Source organism: Podarcis gaigeae (assembly GCF_964106915.1).
Source record: "Podarcis gaigeae genome assembly, chromosome: 12".
NCBI lineage: Eukaryota > Metazoa > Chordata > Lepidosauria > Squamata > Lacertidae > Podarcis > Podarcis gaigeae.
This window is the reverse complement of record NC_139688.1, coordinates 32,395,394-32,422,444: the sequence shown is the minus strand read 5'-3', so window position 1 is coordinate 32,422,444 and position 27,051 is coordinate 32,395,394. Positions and strand designations below refer to the sequence as shown.

The 27,051-nt window shown below is 43.5% G+C and overlaps 1 protein-coding gene and 2 long non-coding RNA genes across 3 annotated transcripts in view; 2 read left to right on the top strand and 1 right to left on the bottom strand.

Annotated features, from left to right (window-relative positions):
- LOC310828242 overlaps positions 1–16,544 on the top strand; it is a 38,382-nt gene extending 21,838 nt beyond the window's left edge. The window contains exon 3 of the long non-coding RNA XR_014556772.1: positions 15,946–16,544. This is a non-coding gene — a long non-coding RNA (uncharacterized lncRNA). The remainder of the gene's footprint in view (positions 1–15,945) is intronic.
- Positions 1,068–18,092, bottom strand: LOC310828262. The gene is made up of 3 exons (XR_014556794.1): positions 17,621–18,092; positions 17,445–17,500; positions 1,068–2,099 (listed from the first exon to the last, which is right to left on the bottom strand). It is a non-coding gene; the product is annotated as an uncharacterized lncRNA (long non-coding RNA).
- A 1,326-nt stretch (positions 18,093–19,418) lies between these two features.
- Positions 19,419–27,051, top strand: part of DGKB (diacylglycerol kinase beta) — a 251,989-nt gene continuing 244,356 nt past the window's right edge. Inside the window, exon 1 of the mRNA XM_083705272.1 lies at positions 19,419–22,387. The gene's annotated coding sequence lies outside the window, so the exon portion shown is untranslated. The remainder of the gene's footprint in view (positions 22,388–27,051) is intronic.

Below are 27,051 nucleotides of genomic sequence, written 5' to 3'. Positions count from 1 at the left end.
TCCCTTTGTAACCTGAAACTGTTCTTAACCTGAGGTACCACTTTAGCTAATGGGGCCTCCCGCTGTTGCCGTGCCACCGCCGTGCGATTTCTGTTCTCATTCTGAAGCAAAGTTCTTAACCTGAGGTACTATTTCTGGGTTAGCGGAGTCTGTAACCTAAAGCATCTGTAACCTGAAGTGTCTGTAACCCGAGGTACCACTGTATTCTGCCTTCAAGGTTGGAGGCAGTCTGTTTCTGAATACAAGTTGTTGGAGACTGCAGGGTAGAGTAGTGCTCTTGTGGTGCTTGTGGGCTTCCAGTGGCCATCTGGCTGGCCACTGTGAGAACAGAATGCTAGACTGGATAGGCCATTTTTTATGTTCTTGAATGAAATAGGAACATGCACACACAAGTAGGCCCTTCCAAGTTGGTGTGATCTTCCAGTGGTCTTGCCATTGCAGTAGACCATGGCATAGAAGCAGGTAGCAGAAGCATCATTGCAGCAGGAGCGGAGAAATGGGCAGTGACAAGGATGGGCAACAAATGGTTGTTTGAAAGTTGTTTAACTTTAGATTTCTGAATATAATCCTGATTGGCATAATTAACAAGTTTCTCCTTCACCGTAACCATATGTTGTTACTTCAGTGTCTATTTCTGTAGCTAAGTGGCCTCTTGATTTGCAAGCAATTCTTGATTGCTTACTTCCTTTCTTGTCCCTGTCTATAAGTGAACATAAAATAAATAGTTAACAACATCCTAGGTGGCATAACGTTTTTGCTTCCTAAGGAACTGATAAATAGATAGATGGGCCATTGCACACAGCTGCTAATGGCCAAATCCATTTTGTGCTGCATATGCCAGACATCATACACATATTCTATGGGCCCATACCCTCATGAGACAATCCCTTGTGGGCTTTAGGATTCGAGTGCATAGATGGAGCATCTATGCTTGCATAGGCTTGCTCAATGACTTTAATATGAGAAGCATATTATGCTTTGCCAAAAGGTTGCTGCCATCTGTGGTGATCACATAGGGTCCCCGGACGTTTAAAGGTCTGTTGATCCCTGTGTTACCACTGTGCTCGCTTCTCCACTGCCACCAACCCATTACTCTCTGGTAAGACACTGAGTCCAGACAGTTGTTAAAATTGAACCAAATAAACAAGTTTATTTTATAAGCATTAACAAGTTTATGGTTTCTCAGATAATATTCCTGTCAGTTTCTTAAGTTTAGTTTCTTTACTGGCCTATACCTTCCTAATACCTTTTGACTGATTATATCAACTGTTTGACTGACTCCTCTTAACAGAATCTCTCACTCTCTCACATCAGACTAGCCCAACCCACAGATGTATCCTCTCTGTCTCTTCTCTAACTTCAGACTGACTTCTTAACCACCCTAACTCTAACTCTAACTCCTCCCCTTGGGTTCCCATTGGTTAGTCATTTTACAATTAGTTAACCCTTTCCTTAAGACCCCAGTATGATGTCACACACCTAGGAGGGCAAACACCACACCATCTTACAGAGATGCCTTTTGTTATGTATGTATGTGGCTGCTACGCACTTCCTCGTCAAAGACGCAATATAACAGTGTTTGTGAGGCATGCCTATAAAAGCTATTTTGAAATTCCCCTGGATGACCAAGACAAGAAATGGGCTCCGCATATTGTTTGTCACAATTGTGAGACTGGAAAAAAGGAAAACGCAAGAGTATGCCTTTTGGGGTTCCCATGGTTTGGCGAGAACCCAAGGATCACACAAGTAACTGCTATTTTTGTTTCCTAGTGGTATCTACAATTGTTATTCAGGTACTTGGTAAAGCCTTTCTGTTGTCCAAGCAATAAGTTGACCATTTTGAGATCCAGATGATCCAGTTGTGCTCCTCACCATGTTTACTTCCTTCATCTTCAGAAGAGACAAACCTCTTAAAAACTGGAATTGGGAGTTCCTCAGAGTACGGGATAGGTCTAATTGCTGAAGGAATAGTGGGATAGGTGACAGAATGTTGGTTTTTCTTGCCAATACCCTTCGTATTGACCAGACAAAAATAGCATTAAAAAAGGCATCAGGCTTGTTAACACATTTTTGTCTACTTGAAGAAGCCATGGTCCAATCTGAAAAATACAAATATTTAGGTTACAAAACTGTAAAAATAAAGAAAAATTAAGTTTACATAACAATAATTACCACGTGGTTAGGGTAGATCAACGTGTCAGTGTCCACTTATCCCCAGTGTAAATATGACATATCGGCAAAAGTTGGAAATTGAAAGATAACTATAGAATGTACACGAAAATTGATTTCAGATTTGAAATCAGCATTGAAAGAACATATAAGAACAGTTGAAAAATCTCATGCAAAAGAAAATGAGAAAAAAAAATGTTCCCCAGTGTCAGGGAACTGCCATCGGAACCAGAGGCGGAGGGAAGGCTCCAGAGGGATGCCGGAGAGGGTCCCAGCAGGCAGAGAGGCAGCCCATCTGCTGGGGAAGGAAATCAGCATAACACCAGTGGAGAAGGGGGGCAGATGGGGGAATCGGAGAGGAGCCTCCAGGACTCTTCACCGGAGACCAGCGGAGAGAGCATGGGTGCTCCGCTGCCCACACCCTCCCTGCGCAGAAGACTTCCGCGCAGGGAGAGTAGGAGGAGACTTGGCGTCAAAGAACTTCTTTGCTGGAAGAAGTTCTAGAAACGCCCACTGACAGATTCTGCCAGCGACTGAAACAGCCACAAAGTGAAGGGCTGTCCAGACAGAAAGGGTTCAACCAGGTAACCTAGCCAGGAGTGGCGGCAACTTACGCACGAGCAACCCCTATAACCATTACACCCAGTATACTGTGCATCCCAAGGGAATACATTTTTTTGCATACCTCCAACTGTACATAGATATACATGTTATTTTCAATGCTATACATGTCATGTTCAATGCTATAGAAGCCACTTACATTTATACTCATATTGTACTACTTTGGCTATGTGTTTAATAAAATATTGAATTCTTGCATTGTGGAAAACAGGATTTTTTTTAAAAAAACCTAGAGCTTACAGAACAAAACCAACTTCAGATATGAAATCAGCACGTTGAAATTAGATTAGAACAGCTGCAGGTGTCAATGCAACAAAAAAATTGTTCCCCAGTGTTCTCATACCTACAATGCTGCCCGCATGGCCTGATGAGGACCACAGTTTCCACCTCTATCATTGCTGACAGCACTGCTAGATAAGTGTCAGAAGGAAAGGATGTGAACTTTCTCTGGTCTGAGCCCAAACTTCTAAGAGGGTTTGAATTCAGCTCATAATTATACTAGATATTCTGAGCTGGAAAAGTTTTACTTTCCAGTTTTTTCAAAGAAGCAAGTATCTGTGCAAAATCTGTTAACATCTCCACAGGGTAAACAGTAGCATCTCCTTGTTTGAGAGGGAGTTATTCTTAGGTCAAATCTCTTCACCACAGATTAATAGGAAAACATTATTCCCTAATAGGTTTCCTCTTCGCACATGCCATGCAATTTCTGCTCTTTTGAAAATTCATTGATGTATTGTCCAGGCATAGTCTAGTAAATGGATTCATGCCCACAAAAGCTGCAATAAGTGATTTAGTAAATGGATTCATATCCACAAAATAGCATTTGTGCAACGTAAGAGTTATGGCAGCTGTGATGTAAAATATCTCAACTGTATTTTATGGAGTTGTAAGTTGCTTTGAACATTTTTATTTATTTTTTGGTAGAAAGTCATGATTAAATTCTAATAATATAATAATTAGTAAGAATAATGGCACAAGATATTTGATTCTCAGAATGACATCTAATAAAATTAAACCAGGAATGATAACCTTTTGTATTGCCTGATTATCTAAACAAGGAAGGAATTTAAACCAGTCTGGATCACTGGTGCAATATTCACACCAGAAGTTGTCAGAGGAGGTAGGTAAAAAAGGTAAATGAGTGAGTGGAGTGAGAGGAGACCAGGGAACTTGAGAAAGTTTAAAGGATATGAACACATACTTTTAATCAGCCAGTTGTTTGGCTCCCTATTCATCCCAGCCAAGGTCACTGTGACCATTAGAAGACATGGAGGATGGTACTTATTCCTACCGTATTGGCCTGAATATAAGCCACACCTTTTTTTCCAAATGCCGACTATGAAAAGTTAGTGAGGCTTATATTCGCAACCTTACGATATCACTGCTGAAACAGCCCAGCATGCCACCACGAGGGCCGTCTCACCCTCCACTCCCAAACCTCCCCTGAACCATCAGAACAAAGGGGGAGGCTGCCGGCAAAGCAGTGTGGTGAGCCCCCCCAGAGTGCAGCCCAGGAGCACGGGGCAACGGTACGCAGCCCACCTGCTGCTTCCAAGCCTTTAACTCTTGCTGGAGCCCTAGCAAGTGGGGGTGGCGGGTACCTGGTGGCAGCGGCCGGTGCTGACACTTCACGCTGTGGGCCTCTGCTGTCATTGGTGGGGCGCCCAGTGCTGGGAGCGGTGGGCAGTGGGATGGTAAGTGCTAGTGGGGGCTGCTGCCGCAATCCCCCACTGCCTGCCCAACCAGCCCCCCGCACTGTTAGGGAGTGGGGGGTGCCAACTTGGCATGGGGGGGCATCCGGCAGCAGGTTGTGGGTGCCTAGGCAATCCACCACCGCCCTCCGCAAACCTCACCCCTGCTGCACTGTGTAGGTCCTCTAGGGCCACAATTTTTTTCTTGGATCACGTGGTTGCTGCCAATTTGAAGGGAGCATCTTATATTTGGGTATTGTCTCCCCCCATGAATTTTAAAGGTGCAGCTCATATTTGGGCCAATACGGTATAATGAATTCCCTTGCCATATCCTGATTGGTACCCATAGGATGTAGAGCCAACACAAGGGGACCAGGGGGCTTTTCTAGCCCTCACTCCTCCTATTTAGGCTATATCCTTCATGCATTATAGGGATGGGGCAGAAATTCAATTCAATCCACATTTAACTGCCTACCTAATTCTCACTTTCCAGAAACAATATGCATACTGAAACACAGCCATCCCTCAACAGTCACACTTCTCTGAATTTTGCAATGCAGTTCTTTAACCAAATAATGTGCACAGAAAGCCACGTGCTAGGTGTGTGTAAGAATGTGTATATTCCTGAAAAATAACAGACAAAAGTGCATTTAGGGAAATTGCTTTACAAAAATGTGTATGGTCGGCAAAATCACATACAAAGATGTTTATATTAGGAGAAATTCACATTAAAATTATTACAAATATTTATGAGCATTTTTAAAAAATGAAGATGGAAATGTGGAAAACTGGATTTAATGCTGGGGAAATGAGAAACTGAGAGAAACTGAAATTGACAGATTTGTCCCACCAGCCTCAATATTTTCAAGTCTTGAATGCAATTCTGGCTACTCTCTTTCCCCCTTTCTCCTGCAGCTCTTCCAGTTACTGCTGTCATATCCATTTTAAAATCATATGCACTGTAACTACCATAGGTCGATTGTACTGAAGCTGAACTTTCAGCTAGTAATGGGGAGGCTCCTGAAATCACTAATTATCTTGTCCAAATGCAAATTTGCTCACATTCTAAGACCAAAGACATTTTGCTGACTGAAGCAGATCCCAAATGCCTCACACCAGAGCCAACACTTTAAAGAATCTTGATGCCTCATTCAGACACACTGGCGCCTGCTTTCATCTGTCTCTCCCTCATGCTGCCTTCTGAATCAGATTGCTTCACTCTGCCAAATGCCAACTTGTCAAGCTCAAAAGCAAAACGAATGGCACATTATTTCCCACAAAGGCCTTTTTTCTCTTGGAATGACGAATGAGATGTGTTTGCTTGTTTATTCATATATATATTTAAAAACTGAATACCATCAATTCATATGAAATATCAAGGAAGTGTACCACAAGTACAATAGCACATAAAACGCCACAAAGGCAATACAAAAATCATCATTAAGATGACTGACTAATCAAGGAAATTTAAACAGTTGCATAGGCCTCTTGGTATAAAAGGGTTTTCAAGAGAAACCTGGTTCTGCACATGCACTGAACTCTTTTCCTCAAGTCTCATTTCAGTCAAAATCCTGAACTCCAAATGCTGCTCACACAGCTATAATTACCAGAGTGGTTTAAGGAACAATCCCTTTTCCCAGAAAACTCTGGGAATTGTAGCTCTGTGAGGGGAATAGGCACTTTGTAACAACTTTCAGCACCCTTAACAAAGTACAGTTCCCAGAATTCTCTGGGAGAAGCCATGCCTGTTTAAAGTGGTATCATAGTACTTTAAATCAGTGGTTTTCAACCAGTATGCCGTGGCACCCTGGGGTGCCTTGAATGATGGTCAGGGGTGCCACAGACAATACTGACCTCTGTCCCTCTTTCCTTCCCTCCCTCCCTCCCTCTGATGCCCTCTCGCGTCTCTGCCTCCCAAAGGCTTATGCAGCTGTTTGTTGAAGCAGCCCTGGCTACAAGCTCCCCAGGCAAATGGTGCCTCTAGGGCTGCTCAGGGGTGCTGGTTGCCAGGAGCTGAGGCAACTTCAGAGTAAGCAAGTAATTGCGTGAGGGAGCCCTGCCAGCCAATCCACCGGCCCCTGCTGTTGGGAATAATAATAATAATAGTAATAATAATAATTAATATTTATTTATACCCTGCCCTTCTTGGCTAAAGCCGGGCTCAGGGCGGCTAACACCAGTAAAAACATAATGGGGGGGAACCAATTTAAAATACAGGTTAAAATGCAATTTAAAATGCAGCCTCATTTTAAAGTAGCCGATAAATCAAGACCATAAGGGGAGGGAAAAATAAGGGTCAGACTGAGTCCAAACCAAAGGCCAGGCGGAACAGCTCTGTCTTGCAGGCCCTGCGGAAAGTTGTCAAGTCCCGCAGGGCCCTAGTCTCTTGTGACAGAGCGTTCCACCAAGTTGGGACCAGTACTGAAAAGGCCCTGGCCCTAGTTGAGACCAATCTCACCACCTTGCAACCTGGGACCTCCAAAGTGTTGTCATTTGTGGACCTTAAGGTCCTCCGCAGGGCATACCAGGAGAGGCGGTCCCGTAGGTATGTGGGTCCTAGGCCGCACAGACAAGTGGGAGTCTGGGCTAGCCGGCGCTGTGCTGGCCTTTATTGTGCTTGCTTTGTAGAAGACCTGTCTGGGAGCTGAGAGCCCAGTGCTGATGAGGAGCCTTTCTGCCATATAGGCCCAGCAGTGCCTGCTGCCACCACTGCTGCCTCCCAAGGTGAGTAATGTGCTGGCTTCACATTCACCTTTGGCCAGTCTCTGTTGGGCCACTAAGGGGGCAGCCTCTTCCCAGACCCCTGTGGGGCAGTGCGAGGAGGCACCTCTCTTTGGGACAGAAGGGGCAGCCCAGAGACCAGGGGCAGCAGCAGGCGGTGTCTTCTGGGTAGACGAGAATTAGGGAGAATTGGGGAAACTGTTCTTAGCAAGTTGAGAGCATCAATCACATTACAGCTTGGACTATGCTCACAGGTGGGAACTGCTGCAAATAAGGTGAAAAGAATGTGATTTCCTGGAACCTGACCTGCTCCAAAGTCACCAGCTTTAAACAGGGTGGGAAGCATTTTAGTGGGTCTTAAGGCAACTCTAACTTTATCTAGATTTTGTCCCTTGACTTTGCTCTTTCATATTATAGATTGCTCCTTAAAACACCCTTGCAGTAATTCTTAACCCAGAGGCTCTGTCACCTCTCATTTGTGAATATGGTTGTGCTGCCAGACATTAAACTAATGATATCTTTAGGCATTTATTTAAGATGGCAGGTAACAAACGGCACTTGCACACACAGTTAGCAGGTTTCAAAGAGCCATGCAAGGAATTTCTCCACTTTGTCTTCCTCCTATGCTTCCCTCTACTCATTACAGACTCCTCCTCTCTGTCAAAAGAGACTCCTAGAAGATGGATAATTTTTAAAATAATAATATTAATAATTGGCGGGAAATGGGGGCTGTGAAGCAATGTCACAACCTGCACATCCATCTGTTTGCTGTCTTGGATAAACAAATTTGGAGAGAGCAGGCAAAAGTATACTAGTTTCATCCACATCCACAGTTCCCTGATTCTAGAGTTCTACATCATGCAGTAGTCTTGGCATCTTGAGGAGGCTTCCCCAGTGCAGATGGCCTTGAATTTGTGTGGGGCAGTGAGGGTACGAGCTGAGGTTACTCTGCATGGCTTCTTTGTTTAGCCAAGATTATTGTTGGCATCCTTCTGTTGCAAGAGACAATGGAGTGTGCCTCTGAGGCTGAAGTCAACCCACTACAGAATCACAACGCCTGTTATGGCCGCAGAGACCAGTAACTCATAATTGCTGCCTCCCATGTTGCTTTTCCTGCATTAGCAGCAGCAAAGTGACTTCTCTGGGGCGTTAACCCGGGCAGTGTGTATGGGGGTCTTGGACAGCAAGATCCACCCCCTTAACCACGCTGATGTGGTCCAAATGAAAGCAGAGCACTGCATTTGGCACCAGCTTGGCTGCAGGAGTTGCTGGAAGGAGGCATCCAACCATCTTAGGATTTGTGTAGGGTTTACTCCTTAGCCTTTTCTTCTTCTGAAGTTGTCCCTCAAGGCAGCAGGTATGAATTTAATCCCAAAGCCTTTCTGGTGAATGAGAAAGCAGCAGAGGTTTAGGATGAGAGTTTTCCTCCTCCTAGTTGAGCTAACCTCCCAGGTTGATGAATCCCATTTGTCCCTCATTTCCCTCTACAGCGTCTGCAATAACTGCCTTCTTGACTGCTGGAACTACTATTTTTCTCATCTGCTCAATTCACCAGAGCCTGTCTTTGCATACTGGGGACATCCCTAACTCACTGAGGGTTTCAGCCCCACCTGGTTTAGCTGACCAGTTGAAGCTGTTTCCTGGGGTGTGGCTGCTGTCGGATGCTGACAGCTTCTAGGAACTGAGTGCAGAGTAGGGACCAAAGGTGGACAAACTACCCCAGAAGGAACACAACATATCCCCTTCCAGTGGTGTTAAAGGTAAAGGTAAAGGTACCCCTGCCCATATGGGCCAGTCTTGCCAGACTCTAGGGTTGTGCGCTCATCTCACTCTAGAGGCCGGGTGGTGTTACTCCTCCCTTAACACCGTATACACTGTTTAGCCAGTATGGTGAATGCCTAATTGGGCATTCAAAAAGGAAATCTGGTAAGATTTAAGTTTGTGTGTGTGTGTGTGTGTGTGTTCTTAAGAGAAAGATAGGTACATATATGAGACTTTTTTGAACCCACCAATCCCAAACTGCACACTCTAAAATTCAAATCAGATATTGTATAGATTGATAAGCACATTTCAAATTCTTTAGGGTCACTTTTGTTCCCAAGGCACTTTTCTCTTTTCCTCTGAAGAACACATTTAGTTTCCAATTTATATTAGGAAGCATCCGGCATATTTTCTCAGCCGATGATCCTTTCAGTGGAGATTTCAATGCTATCAAACCCTCTAACATGTTTAATCATCTATCATGTTAAAAGTGCCTGATTTGGTGGTACTGATAAAACACCCATTGCAAACCCTGCTTTTTATTCATTCACTGAAAAGCTCTGTCTTGTATTATTAGCAGTAGGAATCAGATCCTATAATTTAGTTTAGCTACGGATTTGTTAATACTTTTTTTAAAACTTTCTCTTAATCTCAGGTTGTAATAAAAACCCTAGTTAAATACGAATTCAAATCTATATGGCAATACTCTTCTGCCGAAAACCAATAAATCTCCAAATCACGACACACTGCTTTATAAACATTGCAAAAATCTATTACATTTTCATGCCTTTCTTTTGCATTGTAAATATATTAAGGCTCAAGGTAAGTACTGTAAAATGCCTCTTTGTACTTAACATGCAAAATTAACAAAATTAATTTATCCTGGGAAGCAAGTGGGGTGATGGGTAAGAATACATGCATGGCAAGGAATTGTGCAGAAAGGATGACGCAGGGGAATAAGTGGATTTGGCAGGGCTGGATTAACGAGTAAGCAAAATAAGCATGTGCTTAGGGCATCGAGAGAAGGAAGGAGGGCTCCACAGATGGCTGGAAGACCAGGTAGGGCTAGGTAGGACCAGGTAGCTGGAGATGAGAACAACCTCTGCCTAAGAGTCCCTGGAGAGTCCTTGGTCTGGATGGGCACTAAAGGACTAGATGGACAAACAGAAATATAGAGAGCTTCCTTATACCAAGTCAGACCATTGGTCCATCTACCTTGGTGCTGCCTGTGCGGATCTGCAGCAGCTTTCTAGTGCTTCAGAGAAAGGATATTCCCTGACCTAACTGGATGTACTGGGGGATCAAACCTGGGGGTCTTCTGCATGCCTAGGAGCTGCTCTACCACTGAGCTATGGGTCTTCTCCATAGCCTGACTGGTATAAAGAATCTTCCTACTATTTTGTACTATTTTGGGATGTTGCACCGTGTGTTGTGGTGAAATCTATGCAGCTATTGAACCAGCTTGATATCATGGGATGTTTTTAAACATGCTGCCTTCGAGAGAAATGCTCTTTGCAACATCCATTCACAATTCTAGTTTCTGTGAAGGATGCAGGGGGACGCGGGTGGTGCTGTGGGTTAAACCACAGAGCCTAGGACTTGCCAATCAGAAGGTCGGCGGTTCGAATCCCCGTAACGGGGTGAGCTCGCGTTGCTCGGTCCCTGCTCCTGCCAACCTAGCAGTTCAAAAGCACGTCAAAGTGCAAGTAGATAAATAGGTACCGCTCCGTCGGGAAGGTAAACGGCGTTTCCGTGCGCTGTTCTGGTTCACCAGAAGTGGCTTAGTCATGCTGGCCACACGACCTGGAAGCTGTACGCCGGCTCCCTCAGCCAATAAAGCGAGATGAGCACCGCAACCCCAGAGTCGGTCACGACTGGACCTAATGGTCAGGGGTCCCTTTTACCTTTACCTTTATATGAAGGGTGCAAGGGGTGGCTTTATTGGAGAAAGAGCCTATGCGCAGGTGGTCAAGAACAAAGATGGGAAGGGAACCTGTAACCCTCAATATGTTGCCCACATGGGGTGAAGCTCTCAAGCAATTGCTTCACTAAAAATTCAGCTCAGCACAAGAGCCATTCAACTGCCATACTGACTGAATCAGGGCGTTTGTATGAAGCAGCTTTTACTTGCAGGCCTTTGTCTACCATACTTCTTTTATTTTATTTTTTAAAAAATCAAATTTTGTTTGTAAATAGGCATTTATGCCAATGGTCTAATGAGGAGTCTGGTTAATTGCAAACTCATATTGTGTAGTCACTGATGTGTGTGATGTTGCAGCAATATCTATAAATTAATTTATTTTAATTATTTTGTGTCCCAGCACAGAGACAAATTCATCTCAAGTAGTGATCAAGCAGAAGGGTGTTACCACATACACATTCATTTTTATTTTTATTTTTGAATCTGAGACAACTTTTGGGTGTGTTTTCATAGCACTGCATTTAATACAGAGACCATTGCATAGAAGGAATCTTAGTTTCAAGGTTTGAATTAAAATTCACATTGAATTGAATTACTTTTGTATACTTCATGCAAGCACTTTCAGTTTGCAAGTACTAGCAAGCAGAACAACCATTGCAGAATATATACAGAAATAATTCTATTACATATCTGAGTCACATCAGAATCAAGGAAGCTAGGACTTCTTAATAACTGTTTTGAGTTATCTTGAATATTTTTGACAAATATAGGTTGGATCAAAGAGTGGTTGATGAAACAGTAGCATTGTTTGGATCCCTATAAAAAGAGATTCTTCTTTTATGCCTTAGATCAATTTAAGCAGCTCTTTTCAGACTATTTGGATGTCTTAAGATCTTTTATTCAGTAGTTGTGTGTTACAGATGGTATAACTGCATAATCTGGCAAAAGTACTTTGGCTCCAGTTGAGCACCTGGGCACATAAACCTAAGTTTAGTTTTGATGGCATATATGAATGAGTAATTGCATACAAGCCTAGATATATGGATGCATTCCTCCTCTTTCCCAATGGAGGATCAGGTGTAGCAATTCCAAAGGTCATCTGCTCCATCTGTTGGTGCATCCAGAAATCCTTAATTTAATCCCGGTGAGAGGCAGGGATGTGCTGTGCATTCATATAACAGGGCCATGACTATTTGCTGCCTCATTAGAAGCAACAAAGGTCTGAAAATGGAAGTTCTAATGAGCAAGATGAGGAAAGGGGAAAGGGGCCAAACTAGGCTGGCTTATGCCTCCCTCACCACAAATGTAGAGGGACACTTCTCACAATTACAATTACATCTGCCACTGACTGGGCAACAAAGGGACATACTGGGGAAGAGAGAGGACTCTACTTCCTCCTCCCATGCCTGTTGCATCTTCATTACTCTCATGCACTGACATTCACTCCCTGCCCTCAACAGAGAAGGAGCAGGACTTCAGCCTGTGAGAAGTGAGTTGATTTACAAATGTTGAATCTTGTAGTCAGAGACAGGCACTTAGCTTTGGTCACATGACCTCACTGAGTGTAAATGAAGCCACTCCTGAGCAAGGGCAGGCCTTTCTGCATTAGTCCCATGGATCATTCCAGCCAGTCGGCAAACATATTGTGAACGGGATGATGTCATAATGCTACATCACCAAGTAAAAACAAAGCCAATGCAGGAAGCATTGCCCTCATTCTGAATAGGCAAATATTTTAAGTTCCTTTGAAGGAATCACTAAAAATTTGCTATAAAGGGGGTGTTTTCTGGCATTGCCACAAAAAATGTGCCCTCCATTTTGACTTAAATCTAGTTATAGTTCTGGAATGCCAACCATGTTTTTGTTTTTTGTTTAAAAAAAAACTGGCTGGGCATGTGTGCATGAATGAGGCCCACTAGAGTCATTTCCAGAAAATCACATACAGGACACTGGTGATAATAAGGCCATGTGGTGAGACTAATTAGTTGTTTTTTTGTCATCCCATTGGTAATCTGGATTTCTGTAAGGAAATGTATCTGCAGTAGGCACTGCTGATAGCTTACTATCACACATCAAATGAAATTATCAGCCTCACCTCTTTTCTACAAAAAATGTGTAAAAAAACTACTAAAGGGAGGTGGGGGTGGAAATGCCACCTGTACAATTCCCTTACCACTGGTGATTTTCAGTGCAAGCATCGATATGGATCTCTGGTCACTGTGCCTCTTTGATCATCAATGCTCTAGAAGTTCCCATTGTTTTTTTATGTAGAACTACAGCCTTATGTTCAGTAAGGGAAGAAACAGCAGAAATACAAGGAAGATTCATACAGTGCTTTTTAACGCGGATATTTATAGAGATATGAATTTCCCCACATTTGAATGAAATAAAGAAAAGCTTGTAAATATTTCATTGGCTTAGCAATAAATACTCTTCTACTATTCCATAGAGCTTTTGTTCTTAAAATGAGGATTCCTCCCCCCACACAATTTGTTCTGCATCCATATGCAATAAGGGGAAGGCAGTTTGCATGTGAAACTGTTACTACACCCGTCTGTTGGTAGAGTACAAACACCACCTCCCCACGTCCCTAACATGAATCACATATTTAGTCACCAACAACTTCTGAACAGATGCCAAACCAACATGTTTGTAGACTACAGTGATACACATGCAAAGCGAGATTTGGGAGCAGACAGTTAACAGGAGCTTTTTTCTTTCCTTTTTATTCAACTTTCTCTATGGCCACACTTCATTAACTTATAGGCCTGGTTCGCATGTCACTTTAAACCATAGTTAAGGTAAAGGGTAAAGGGACCCCTGACCATCAGGTCCAGTTGTGACCGACTCTGGGGTTGCAGTGCTCATCTCACTTTATTGGCCAAGGGAGCCGGCGTACAGCCAGCATGACTAAGCTGCTTCTGGCGAACCAGAGCAGCGCACGGAAATGCCGTTTACCTTCCCGCCGGAGTGGTACCTATTTATCTACTTGCACTTTGACATGCTTTCATACTGCTAAAACGTAGGGCTTATTCATACCTACATTATGCCCAGTTCTTTCCAGGCACAGATCCACACTTAAAAGCTGTGTGTCTGAGCTTTTAGTTTCTTTGCTTTTCGCCCCTTAAAAAAGCACTCGGAGCAAACACTGGAGCAAAAGGAAGTGCAGATAAGCCCTAAACTATGGTTTAAACTAAGCAGTGGTTTCAATATGAATGTGCCATGTGCTGGTGCAAGCCATTGAAATCACAAAGCGCTTCTCTCTCCACCATCCCACTGCTGCCAGGAAACAAGCCAAGATCTGACTTAGGGTTACGTCAAAATCCAAGATTGTGCTTTGTTCCTCTCCAAACCATGACCACTCTTGGCTTACCCCTCATGGCTTGTTTGAGAGAAACAAACCATGGGCACAGGATCAGATATAATGCTAAGCCAGGCCACGGTTTATTTTCAAGCAACACAACAGTAGCAAGAATAGAGATGAGTGAAGCTCCCACCATTTCAGATAAGTACACCAGCATGCACTTAACCTTCGCTTAACAGTCGTTTAAGCAGATGTACTATTGAGGCCATACTAATTCTAGTGTGTTTTCCAGAATATCAGAAAATAGAATGGTAGTGGTTCCAAGGAGAGCATCTCAAATACTCTTTGGTAAAACAACAACAACCCCTAAACTCTCAGTACTCTCAGTATTATGATAGAAACGTTCAAGTAAAGAAGCTGGGGGAAAGTAGGCTAGTATACCCTTTATGCAGCCATTAGGAATGAAAAACTAGTTCTCATTCAGGCCTCGTAATGCATAAAGGCAGACGAGCACTGACTAAATAAGTATTTGAGATGTCTTTGATAGAAAGCAGGAGCTGGGGGGAAAATCTAGTTAGTCACGGTAAAGGCATAAAGACTCTGAGGAAAACAAAAAAGACAGTGGGAATAAAGAGCACTGGGGCAAGCTGGAAAAAGCCTGAGAGGAAACGTCAATGTACGGAGCAGGATTGAGAAGACAGGGTCAAGGGGTTGAGCAACCAATCCAGTTCATGTTTAGCTACCCTTGATTTGCAGTTAAATATACATAGCAAATAACTATGGTTTTCTTTCCCAGTTCAGACATTTTGACACCCCCAACCGGCTGTGACATGCACTGTGATGTGGTAGAGCAGAGTTGGGGAACCTGTGGCCTTCCACATGTCACTGAATTTCATTCAGCTCACATCAGCCCCAGCCAACATGGTCAGTGATAAGGGATGATGAGACTTGCAGTCCAACTGACTGATGGAAGGTCACAGGTTTCCTACCCTGTGGTAGGGGATGTGGTGGCACAAAGTTGAGTTGTGGTGGCACCAATGTTTGGACAAAGGGGAAGCCATGGTTGCAAACTTAGCAGCTTACCCCTTGAGACCTTTCTTGGCAAGCTCAAACTGCAGTGAAACCAGTCCCTTTTGATTTAGAGACTCTTGTTCGAAGGATCACAACTTCAACGCTTGGTGCTTTCAAGTGCATTTTGTAATGCAGAAAAAGATGACTAAAGAAAGGCTCCAACTCTTATATAAAGCTAAGATAATACTAAAATAAATGAATGAATAATCCATCTATGTTGAGGAACACATAAGTATCAATGGATAAAAAGTCATCTTTCTTTTACCATACTGCATAGATCAGTGTAGACACAAGCACATCTGATCAACCCTGCAGAAAGCAGTTGCTGCAATGTAAATGAAACATCAAAACAATCTGGAAAACATCATTAATTAGATAGTGTTTGTAGATATCTTTTGGATGAAACATTGTGAGCAAATACTGATTTGTATTCATTTGACCAATTTTTGTTCCTGACCATAGATGAACACGTAAACCACGGCATTTTCTGCTTCTGTTTACAGCTGAATTTCCTGACACCCCTATGTGTCATTAACTTTTTTTCTCAGCCTGCTCCTTCAGTGAGTTTTTTCTATCTATCCCAATATTTTGAATGAATAGCATATGTTTGGTCTAACACATCTGAAATTGTTCCTGTGGCAGATAACCAAGATGAGTTAAGACAGAAATATTTTCTTTCTGAACAGATAAATGGTGAAACCAGTTCATGGAACGTGACATATGACTAGTGATGGCGCCAACATTTGAAAAAGACTCGTCATTGCGAAGTTACAAGCTCATCTCTTGGTGTCACTCATGCCTAGCCTTGACCCCACTACCAGACACTGAGTCTTCACAGGAAAACCTGATAGCCTATAGACCAAGGACCTTGGAGAGCAAGCAGGATCCCCTGGAACCAGTGCTGAGGATTCTTTTGTGGGATCTTCCTGGGTGATACCCATTGAAGAAGCATTGTGGCTGTTGGAGGAGGAGACAGAGCCACCTCTCAGCTCTCAAGAATGCAAACACCAAAAGATCCAGGATGAAGAGTGATGAGGTAGTATGCAGCTCAACAGTAGGGATGTAAGAAGGCATTGTTTTCCATTTTGCTCTTCATTTGTCGCATGCAGGACTGTTTCCATTTTGCTGCGGTTCATCCCAGAAACTCCAGTGGGTGCAGAATGCTGCAGCGAGGCTCCTCATGGGGTCTCTGCCATGGGAGCATATTCATCCAGTGCTTTTCAAGCTGCACTGGCTCCCGGTGGAGTACAGGGTCAGATTTAAGGTGCTGCTATTGACCTTTAAAGCCCCTCAGGGCCTAGGACCCTCGTACCTACAGGACCGCCTCTCCCGGTATTCCCCACGGAGAGCCTCAAGGTCCATAAATAGCAACGCCCGAGTGGTTCCAGGCCCTAAGGAAGTTAGATTAGCTTCAACCAGAATCAGGGCCTTTTCAACTCTGGCTCCGGCCTGGTGGAATGCTCTGCCTCATGAGACCAGGGCCCTGCAGGATCTGATTTCTTTCCGCAGGGCCTGTAAGACAGAGGTGTTCCACCTGGCCTTTGGCTTGGAGCCAATTTGATTCCCTCCTTCTCTTTCTTTTTTCTTTTACTTCTCCTCCTGCGAGGAGGCTACATTTTAATATTTTAATGTTTCAATATTTTAATGTTGTGTTTTAATTTTGTTTTTAAGTTGTAATCATTCAACTTGTTTTTATTATTGCTTGTAAGCCGCTCTGAGCCCGGCCTTGGCTGGGGAGGGCGGGGTATAAATAAAAATTATTATTATTATTATTATTATTATTATTATTATTATTATTATCTTCCACCAAATTCTACATTATTTGTCTCACTGTCGTGGAATTATATAATTTACATAATTCATTGCATAAGTTACATTGTCAAGATGTTGTTCCACTGCATTCATTTCAGTGCAAAGGAAACACAACACAAAGGGGTGTGTGTGTGTGTGTGTGTGTGTGTGTGTTTGTGTGCAATCAATCATATATCATTTGCGAATTGAAAGTAACAAAAGCAGTGAATACTTATCATATTCAATGCATTGATTTCCATTCCAGACACTGGGGACCTGGGCACCCCAAAAAAATTGTTGTAGGTGCTTGGCACCCTCACCATGGGGACGTATAAGCAAACACCAGCAGTTTCCGCTCTTGTTTCAGTCAGAAGTCTCTGACAATGCTACTCACCACCTGTGGAGGTCTCAGTGAGACTTGGGGTTCGCCATGAGAACAAACAATAATACCTGAAAGAAATTTAGCAGCAGCAGCTGTGACTAGGATGTGGTATAGGTGGCTATAATATAGGTCCCCGACTTCTTGAATCTGAACCTAGCTCCTCTATTTAGATTCCTTTTGGCATTGACCTTGGATGGTTGCTTGTCCTTGCCTTGGGATTATGTTCTGGACTTGGACTGATGCCCTGTGCTTGACTTGGGTTGTTTTAAACACACCTGTGCCTTCATCCCAGCTCTCATTGGTGAGTGTTTTGGGTAGGAGGCTCAAACCACCATGGACTGGAATTCTAGTCCCTGATGGTAGCTAATGGAATATGACACCTGAGCCACTTCTGAGCTGATCCAAACTCCAATGAAATTAAGGACCCCTCTGGAAAAGCTTACGTATGCCATAATCTCACCACAACAATTATATTCTCTTGTAGCTGTGGCAACAGGAAGATCTCAGCTGCATATAGAAGCCTTGTAGGCAGAAATGCTGCATTTTAAAATGTTTAAGCCTGGGGGATTCATAGAATTCTAGAGTTAGAAGGGACCCTAAGGATCACCTAGTCCAAACCCCTGCAATGCTGGAATATGCAGCTGTCCCACACGAACCTGCGACCTTGGCATTATCAGCACCATGCTCTAACCAACTGAGCTATCCAGGTGCAAATATGCAATGTTTTCCATGTGAAACAAGAGTAAAATCTGCATAAATTAGCAACTTATTTCTGGACTGGAATATGGCTGGCACCCCTAACTGTTCATGCATTTCCCCCATTTAAATTCAGGTACCTTTTCTTGACTTGAAATTGTCACAATTTAGCTTTTGTAGGTAAGTGAATAATAGGCATCCATTACTAACTACCATATTATGTACAGTGAAAATAATGGTGACAGAAAGAAGAAAAAGGTATTGCCAGTAATATATTATTCCTTCAGCAAGAAATACCAAATGCAATAATTAGTCTATTCCCTTGAAAAATTACCTACTTGCACTTCTGGTCTCTACCCAATCCTTTTTATTAGCTTGATGCAAGAATTATTTAGTGGTGTCAGGACTGCCGCTAGGTCCCAGCTCACAGAGGACCAACGCCCAGTGGATGTTATATACAAAAGTCTTTATTAAAGTTTAGTTTCCATTTCCAAGCTCTCGGCACGCAGACCCACGTCTCGACGCTAGACCGGCTAAGTCCCCTCTGACTCACTGCTCCACCCACACCAGTTTAAGATTCTAGCCCGGCTCCACCTCTTGCGCTGCTCTTTCCTGCGCTGGGTCCTTCTCCCCTCTGGGGTTCCCTCCTTCCTGGACTCCTCTGACGCTGAGCCTCCTGAGTCTTGCCCCTCCCTCCGGCGGGCTTTAGGACCTGGCTCCCTTCCCGGGCTCCCCGCTGTGCCGCGCTCCTGTACATTTGAATTTGGTGCGCGCCCCCAGCCGGTGACTTTCCTTCTGACCGTTTCCCCGCTTCCTGATGTGGGTGTTGCCAAACCTGACTCCTCTCCTCCCTCTGGTGGTGAGGACACTGGTCCCGACTCCTGGGACTCTCCCTCCCCACTGCGCTCTGGTGGAGACGCTGGTCCTGATCTCCAGCTGCTGCTCAGGGACTCCCCGCTGGCCCCTTCCTCCTGGGGCTTCCCCCCTGGACCCCCCTTCGCTCTGGCCACCGGCGCTCCCTTCTGTGAGTCCTCCGATTCGCTAGAGAGGCTTGTGGAATAACTCTGGCCACTATCACTGCCTGCGCCCCCCTCGTACTCCTCCTCCTCACTCTCCATTTGCTCCCCCTCCTGTGTCTCTCCTTCTGAACCCCTGACAAGTGGTATTCTATAAATCATGCTCTGCAGTTTTATCCAGAAGACAGAATCACAGCACAGATGTTGATCATATTGCAGAGGCTCCTCTTAAGATCGATAGCTGTTCAAAACAGAATATTTTAGAGTACACTGATTCAGCTGTACTACTATTGATGCCTCTGAATATAGCTGTATTTGCCACTTGCTCGGAAGGCTCTTAAATTGGGCTTGGTTCTTGAGCTGGATGACAAATTGCAAATATGGAAATGAAGGTACTGAATAGGGCTTTGAGAAAAGGTGAAACTTGATTTAAATTGGGAAACAACTTCAACTGGTACTTTAATACAAAAGACTTTCTATGGAATTATCTAGCAACCGACAAGAAGCTCTGTGTTGTTTATCCCTGAACAGCTCTCTGGCTCAGAAAGAGAATACGCTCATAAAGATTCTCTCCTCCCAACTTTAGCTTTTTTATAGACCCAGGATTCTTTTAGATGACTTTGTAGAAGGCTGATAGAGGTACTTCTGCTAGTTTCAACAAGACATGGTTAGTTCTCGTTCTCCTTTCATACTCCAGATCAAGCAACGCAGAAGTGTAATAAGTCTCCCAGTGGCATGGACCATTCTGGCTGGAGCTGATGGGAGCATATGAATGGCCACAGGTTTCCCTATCCCTGTGTTACAATTCTGATCATCTGCCAGTGAGATACAAGAAACTCACAGCCAATTGTGCCTTTGAAAACCTCTTAAAATCACATCCACTGAATAATATTTTTCTTGTGCCATTGCAAATATACTTCTGCATTGCCAACATGCCAACTTTTGCTGCTTAGGAAAGGCAATGTGATTAGGACTACAAGGAAGAGCAGTCATTCACGGTGGGATATTTTTATTTGCTGTATATATACGGTTTGTATTTTGCAAGTGCCATGTGACCATTATTGACACCACACACCCACACACAAAAGACGAGTCCAAGACATTTCATTGCCTTGGATAAAAGATAAGCTGGCATCCCCATTTGACATACATAAGCTGATCAATCTGTAGGCAGCATTTTCCACCACACCTAAATGGCTGTAAGGTACACAAAGCAGATCTCCCTTTCCCTTTCTCTGTGGTTTCAAAATTCCCAGAGATGGTACATCTCTACAAGGGATGTATAAGAAGCAGCATTCCTGTATGTGAGCAGGGCTCAGATCCTGCAGCACTCTATGATTCCCACAGGCTCAAGCGAGATACGTCCTTGCACTACTTCCTCAAACTTTCCTGACACATAAGAGAAGAATCTCTGCAAGGCAATGCGCCTCCTTTCCAGTTCTTCACAGCAATTCAGGAGGATTTCATGGCTGATGGTACTTGGAGGCTGTTGAGAAATGGAGGAAATTCAAAAGGGGCACACTTCCGATATCTCCCATTTAGTGTTATTCACCAGCATAGCCAAGAAGCTTTGTACAAAAATCAGGTCTGAAGCCAGATTGAAATGGGACCATATAATCAATGAAAACTTGAGCTGGCCAGCCATAAGAATCAAGGATCAAAAAAACACGTGGCTCTTTTACAGACCATGCCAAATGTCTGATCCGCATCATCAGACGGCAATAACTGAAACTAATCCTAGCAATGAGCCAAGGCCTTGGTACAGACCCTGTCGCCAAACAGGAATTTTAAGTGTGAATGAATGTGAGAGATTTCATCGGTAACGTGTTTTAGCAAACATGTCCGCACAAGTTGCTGAGCCATTGGGATTCTCTGCAGAAGGCCTAAGCATAACTAGGTCGTGAAATACTTGGGGAAATTCTGCTGGATGACACTATGCAGACGCAATTGTATGAAGTCTTCGTACAATAGATTAAGGCTGTGCACATACCATACCCTTCAAAGCGCATTCAAAGCACATTATTTCCTTCAAAGTATTCCAGGCGCTGCAGTTTACCCCTCACAGAGTTATAATTCCCAGCAATTCTTAACAAACATTAGTGCGGAGAATTCTTTGACCAGCGAAATGTGCTTTGAACATTCTTTAAAGGGATACTACGTCAGACACTTCTTAGAGCAAGTTTTTAGATTTCAGGTATCTAACAATTAACATTTGGCAACTTTTTATTTTTTTAAAAAAACCTGAATATCAATAACTGGGGAGCAAAAGCATGCTTTGGTTGTGGGGTTCCTGGCTGGCTACTGTGAGAAGCAGAGGGTTGGATGAGATGGGCACTTGGGGTTCATTCAGGTGTTAGTTTTCTTATCTATAATGCTAGTGCTCCTGAACAAGTAACACTACTTTTCCATTGCATGACCTGCTGGCATTATGGAACTGCAGCTTGATAGTAATGCACTGCCATGCCGTGCTAAACTTTATTCAAACCAGTGGATGTGGTGTGAGACGACAGCTGGTGTCATTGGACCCATGTCACCACCCTCTATGAACATCCACGCTTCTGTCCCCCCATGATTCACCCATGAAAATGGCAGGAAAGAACTGTATGATAAAATAACACCCCACATTTCATCACATGGCGTGAGTCGTGAAAATGGCGGGAAAAATTTGCAGCAAAACTCCCATGATTTCCCAGCATATCAATTGATACGGAAGTGAGTATTAAACTTCCACTAGATTCCACTCAATCTTACATTGTGTTAAAGATCACATAAACTGTGGAAGTGAGCTGGTCAGGAAACACAGAGGAAATTGAATAAAGTGAATGCAGCCTTGGTGTTACCCAGCAGCCTTCTTATGCTCTTATTTTTCATTTTAACAAAAAACTTTAAAAGGTTCGCTAATAATTGTAGTATCTGAACAAAGATGTCAGGAGCAATGCAGAAATGTCTAAACACTGAAGGAACATTGTGTAGCATTCCTTTTGGAATCAACAGTTTTATTTACTTATTTTTAGCCAAATTGCTATGCTCCTTGATGTCACTGTCACTATGACAACATTATGATAAGAAAGGACTAGTCACTCTAGGCTACCTAGAAAAAAGATTTGTCATCTACATTTTTGCATAAAAGAATAAGAGCTACTGTGTGAAAGTTTATTGACTACAATGCTAGGTGGCTTGTGGTGAACTGAGCAGTGACTGCTTGGAATAATAATAAAAAAAACACCCTGCTCTTTGTGAGAGGTAAGAATTTATTCAACCTAACTGTTATTATTATTTTTACTCCACAGCAATCACAAGGGAAGTAAGGATGAATATTGCCATTCTGTTGGATGCTTAGTTTTAATTCCCCAAAATGTAATTGCTATGTTACTGTTCAAACTAATATTCTGAAGAGCAGGGTTGGGGGACTGAATGCGGCCCTCCAGAACTCTTTACCTGGCCCTTGGTACTATCCCCAGCTACGCAACCTTTCTTAAGGCCATGCTCTTCACTGCCCCTGCTCAGTGTCCTCCTTGAATGTTTTTGCTTCGCTGGAAGATGTCCTTGAATGCTTACTTGCCTGGATGGAAAGTGTGTGAGAGTGAATGTGGAAACTAACTAACTGTAAAAAAAGCAAACTTTGCATGCATTGCTCCACCTATTTTTTCTCTTTCCCTGCCCACAACTCACATGTGGCCCTTGGAATGTTTCTAGTACAGTGGTACCTCAGGTTAAGTACTTCATTCGTTCCGGAGGTCCGTTCTTAACCTGAAGCACCACTTTAGCTAATGGGGCCTCCTGCTGCCACCGCGTCGCCAGAGCATGATTTCTGTTCTTATCCTGAAGCAAAGTTCTTAACCTGAAGCACTATATCTGGGTTAGCGGAGTCTGTAACCTGAAGCGTATGTAACCTGAAGCGTATGTAACCTGAAGCGTATGTAACCCGAGGTACCACTGTAAGGGGATGTGGCTGTTCAAGTGAAAAATGTTCCTCAGCCCTGGTGTAGAAGATGTTTGAGGAGATCTAAAGCCTGCTTTTGTAACTACTGTGGAACTGAACATTGATGATCTTAGCTCAGGTATTTTTATTCCTTTTTTTAAAGAAAAAAACTGCACTTCAACCTCTAATTTCCTTTTTATTTTATTTATAGGAGGTTACAATATTAACTTTTAATGTGCAGGATCAGAGTCATTAAAGTCCTAATTTAAATTCAATTTTGCAACCTCAAGTTCTTCCCCATGTTAAAAATATTATAATTGCACTGGCAAAAGTATATTCCACTTCAACGGCAGAATCATCCTGCTCCTATTCTGCTTTCCTATGGTGGCCTGCCAACATTATGACACTTGCTTTTTAGGAATATGCAATGTGATTGTGGCATGGGAGTATGATTATATAAATGCTGTTTTCCCTGGCACTGTTTGAATTCTTACTGAATATAAGCTGAGTCCCAGCCAACATTGTTGGAGGGACTGTTTATGTCTCTGCGTTGGCTGTCTCTTACTGCACAAGCCTAATTAGTTAAATATAGCCACAGTGTGCTGACTTGCTTTATCTTCTTGGCTTACTTGTTACAAAAAGGAGAAGAAATTATCAATGAAGGAGGGAGGAAACCTGCCCCTCTTGTTGCCATTAAAAAATACTTAGCCGGTGGGAAGCACATTCTGGTCCCATCTGTTGGCAAGAAGAGTAAGGGCCACTGAGAGATGCACCTGCTTCCTCCCAAGGAGACATCATGGCAAGGAGAGAACCATTTGACTCTAGCTCTTGGTCAAAGAAGCAGCAGCTGCAGGGAGCTTACTTCCCTCCTCCCTGCCAGAAGGAATGCTTCCCATTGCCATATGGTTGACCCATGTGTGAACAACAATGCTGGACTGGATAGGCTTTTGGTACGATCCCACAGGGCTGCTCTTAAGCACTCTGGGACCTTGGACTATTGGTCCATCTGTCGCAGTAATGCCAACATTGACTGGCAGCAGCTCTCCAAGATTTCAGACATCTTCCAGCCCCAACTGGAGATGCTAGGGATTGAACATAGAATCATAGAATGATTGGATCGTAGAGTTGGAAGGGACCTTGGAACCTTCTGCATGCAAAGCAGATGAGCTACCGCTGAGTTACGTCCCTTCCCACTCTCTGCAAAGTGCCCTTTGACCTGGGCTGACTCAAAACGAAGTGTACTTTGTCCTCTGGATTAGCCTGTTGACTAAGGCCCTCTAAAACAACACATAGTCTGTTGTGAGGATCACTTTGAGGATCATTCAACTAAAAGACAGGCTAGAATTCAAAATAATAAATTAACTGTGCAGTCCTATATGAATATATGTTGTTTAATCGTTTAGTCGTGTCCGACTCTTCGTGACCCCATGGACCAGAGCACGCCAGGAACTCCTATCTTCCACTGCCTCCCACAGTTTGGTCAGGCTCATGTTTGTAGTTTCGAGAACACTGTCCAACCATCTCGTCCTCTGTCGTCCCCTTCTCCTTGTGCCCTCCATCTTTCCCAACATCAGGGTCTATATGAATATATAGGAGACCATATAACACTGGTCTGAAAGACCTACATTGGCTCCCAGTACCTTTCCAAGCACAATTCAAAGTGTTGGTGCTGACCTTTAAAGCCCTAAACAGCCTCGGCCCAGTATAGCTGAAGGAGTATCTCCACCCCCATCATTCAGCTCAGACACTGAGGTCCAGCTCTGAGGTACTTCTGGCGGTTCCTTCACTGAGAGAAGTGAGGTTACAGGGAACCAGGCAGAGGGCCTTCTTGGTAGTGGCGCCCACCCTGTGGAAGGCTCTCCCATGAGATATCAAGAAAATAAACAACTATCTGACTTTTAGAAGACATCTGAAGGCAGCCCTGTTTAGGGAAGTTTTTAATGTTTGATGTTTTACTGTGTTTTTAATATTCTGTTGGGAGCCACCCAGAGTGACTGGGAAAACCCAACTGGATGGGTGGGGTATAAATTATTATTATTATTATTATTATTATTATTATTATTATTATTATTATTATTATCTGCTGGATCAGGCCAGTGGCCCATTTAGTCCAACACTCTGTTATCACAGTGGCAAACCAGACACCTATGGGGAAACCTACAAGCAGGATTTGGGCCCTTGAATACTCTCCCCTTCTGTAGTTTCCAATAACTGGTTTCCAACATGTTTGCTTAGACCTAAGTACCATTGTTTTCAGTGATGCCTACTCCCAGTTGAATGCTGACAACGTTGCAGGGGAAATAATTCAAATGTCAATGAAAGATGAAATACTTTATCTCATATGGAATCAAGTGATGTTTTTGCCCAATCTGAGCTTGCTTTATTTATTTCACCTTTGCGGAGAGATTATTTTGAGTGAGAAATAAACATGCTTGCTCTCTAGGGCTTGTCATTTTTTCTATGTTTCTCCTTATTACACTGAGAGCAAGCAATGGAGCCATTTCAAAATTACAACTAAAAATAACAGTATACTATAAACTTCAGGTGGTTTGTGAAAATTAGATTACGATGATGATTCAGACAGTACCAGCTGCTATTTCAGCAGAGCTGGGGAAACTAGAAAAAAACCACCTAGGTTGCAATCCTAAACTGCTTTCCTGGAAGTAAGTCTTATTGAACTCAATGAGGTTTATTTCTGAATAGGCGTCCATAGGATTGCACTGTTAATGTATTTTCTCTCTAGAGTGAAATGCTGCCTCGGCATTAGGAGTATCAATGCAAGCTAGTTGTCATGTGCTGATCAGTATTTCAAATGATGGCTGTTGCTTCAAATTGAACCTATAAGTAAGCAGCAGCTCACCCATGAGAGCTGGGTTACTTTCTCTATGCTGCGACAAAGAACATGCAGAACTCCTCCTTGCTGTTCGACTCACACATTCTCCAGAGTGACCTTTGGAGCCAATCCTCAGTGGCTGAATTACCTCCTTTCAGTCTGATTGGCTCCAATCAGCACAAAAGGTGAGAAGGCTTCCCTGTGGTTGAAACTCTTCCCTTTCATGTTGATTGGGCAGCTTTAAGATGCTGGAGACAACGACCTTGCTGGGACTCTGCTACAGAAACACTAAAGGGTCTTTCATCTCCCCATGACCCTGGATCATTGCACCTCTTAGGTTTTGTCATTGCATCCATCCTCCAAAAGCAATAGGGAGGAGGAGGACCATCCGTGCTTACAATGTACTTTGGAGAGTCCCCACTTTTTGCTGCTGGCTAGGAAGGTGGAAAGTCCCTGGGAGCATGCAGAATGTTGTGCGCAGTGCCTTGGATTCTGGTTTACTCCTTTCCAGCCTGTGGGGTACAATTGTATAAATAAATGTCTTGAGGTTGGTGGTATCACACCTGCTCATATTTCTCAACTCATCATCATCTCAGGACTTGAAGAACAAGTGAGACATTGCCAAATATCATCATATGGTTATTGGGTCCCTTAGGTGGAAGATATAGACATTCAACAACAACTGGAACCTTGCATAGTAAATTCCCAGAAGCAGAGAAATACAGAAGGCAAATTCCCAACTGAAGGGATCTTGAGGCAGCTTAGTCTCAGAGATAAATTCCTCAGTTTGTCTTGGAATATTACCTTGCCAATCACAAAGTACTTGCCAGAAATTGTTGAAAGAAATAACTAATTACCGTACTTTTCCGTCTATAAGAAGAGGGTTTTTTATTTAAAAATTAGCTTCGAAATTAGCCCTCTTCTTATACATGGGTAGTACAGAGGGGGGTTGGGCGATTGGTCTCAGCTGTGAGCAGGAGATTCTCAGCAGCGATAGTGTGGGTGATTGGTGGCTGTGAGAAGGGCTGCAAGCAACTGGCTGCTGCTGCGTCAATAGGGTGGCCATTTTGTGGGTGCGTGTTTCGGCTACGCATGCAGTTGTCAGCAGCAGGTGAGCGATTTTCTGCACCCCTCCCAAGAAGCTCAGCAACT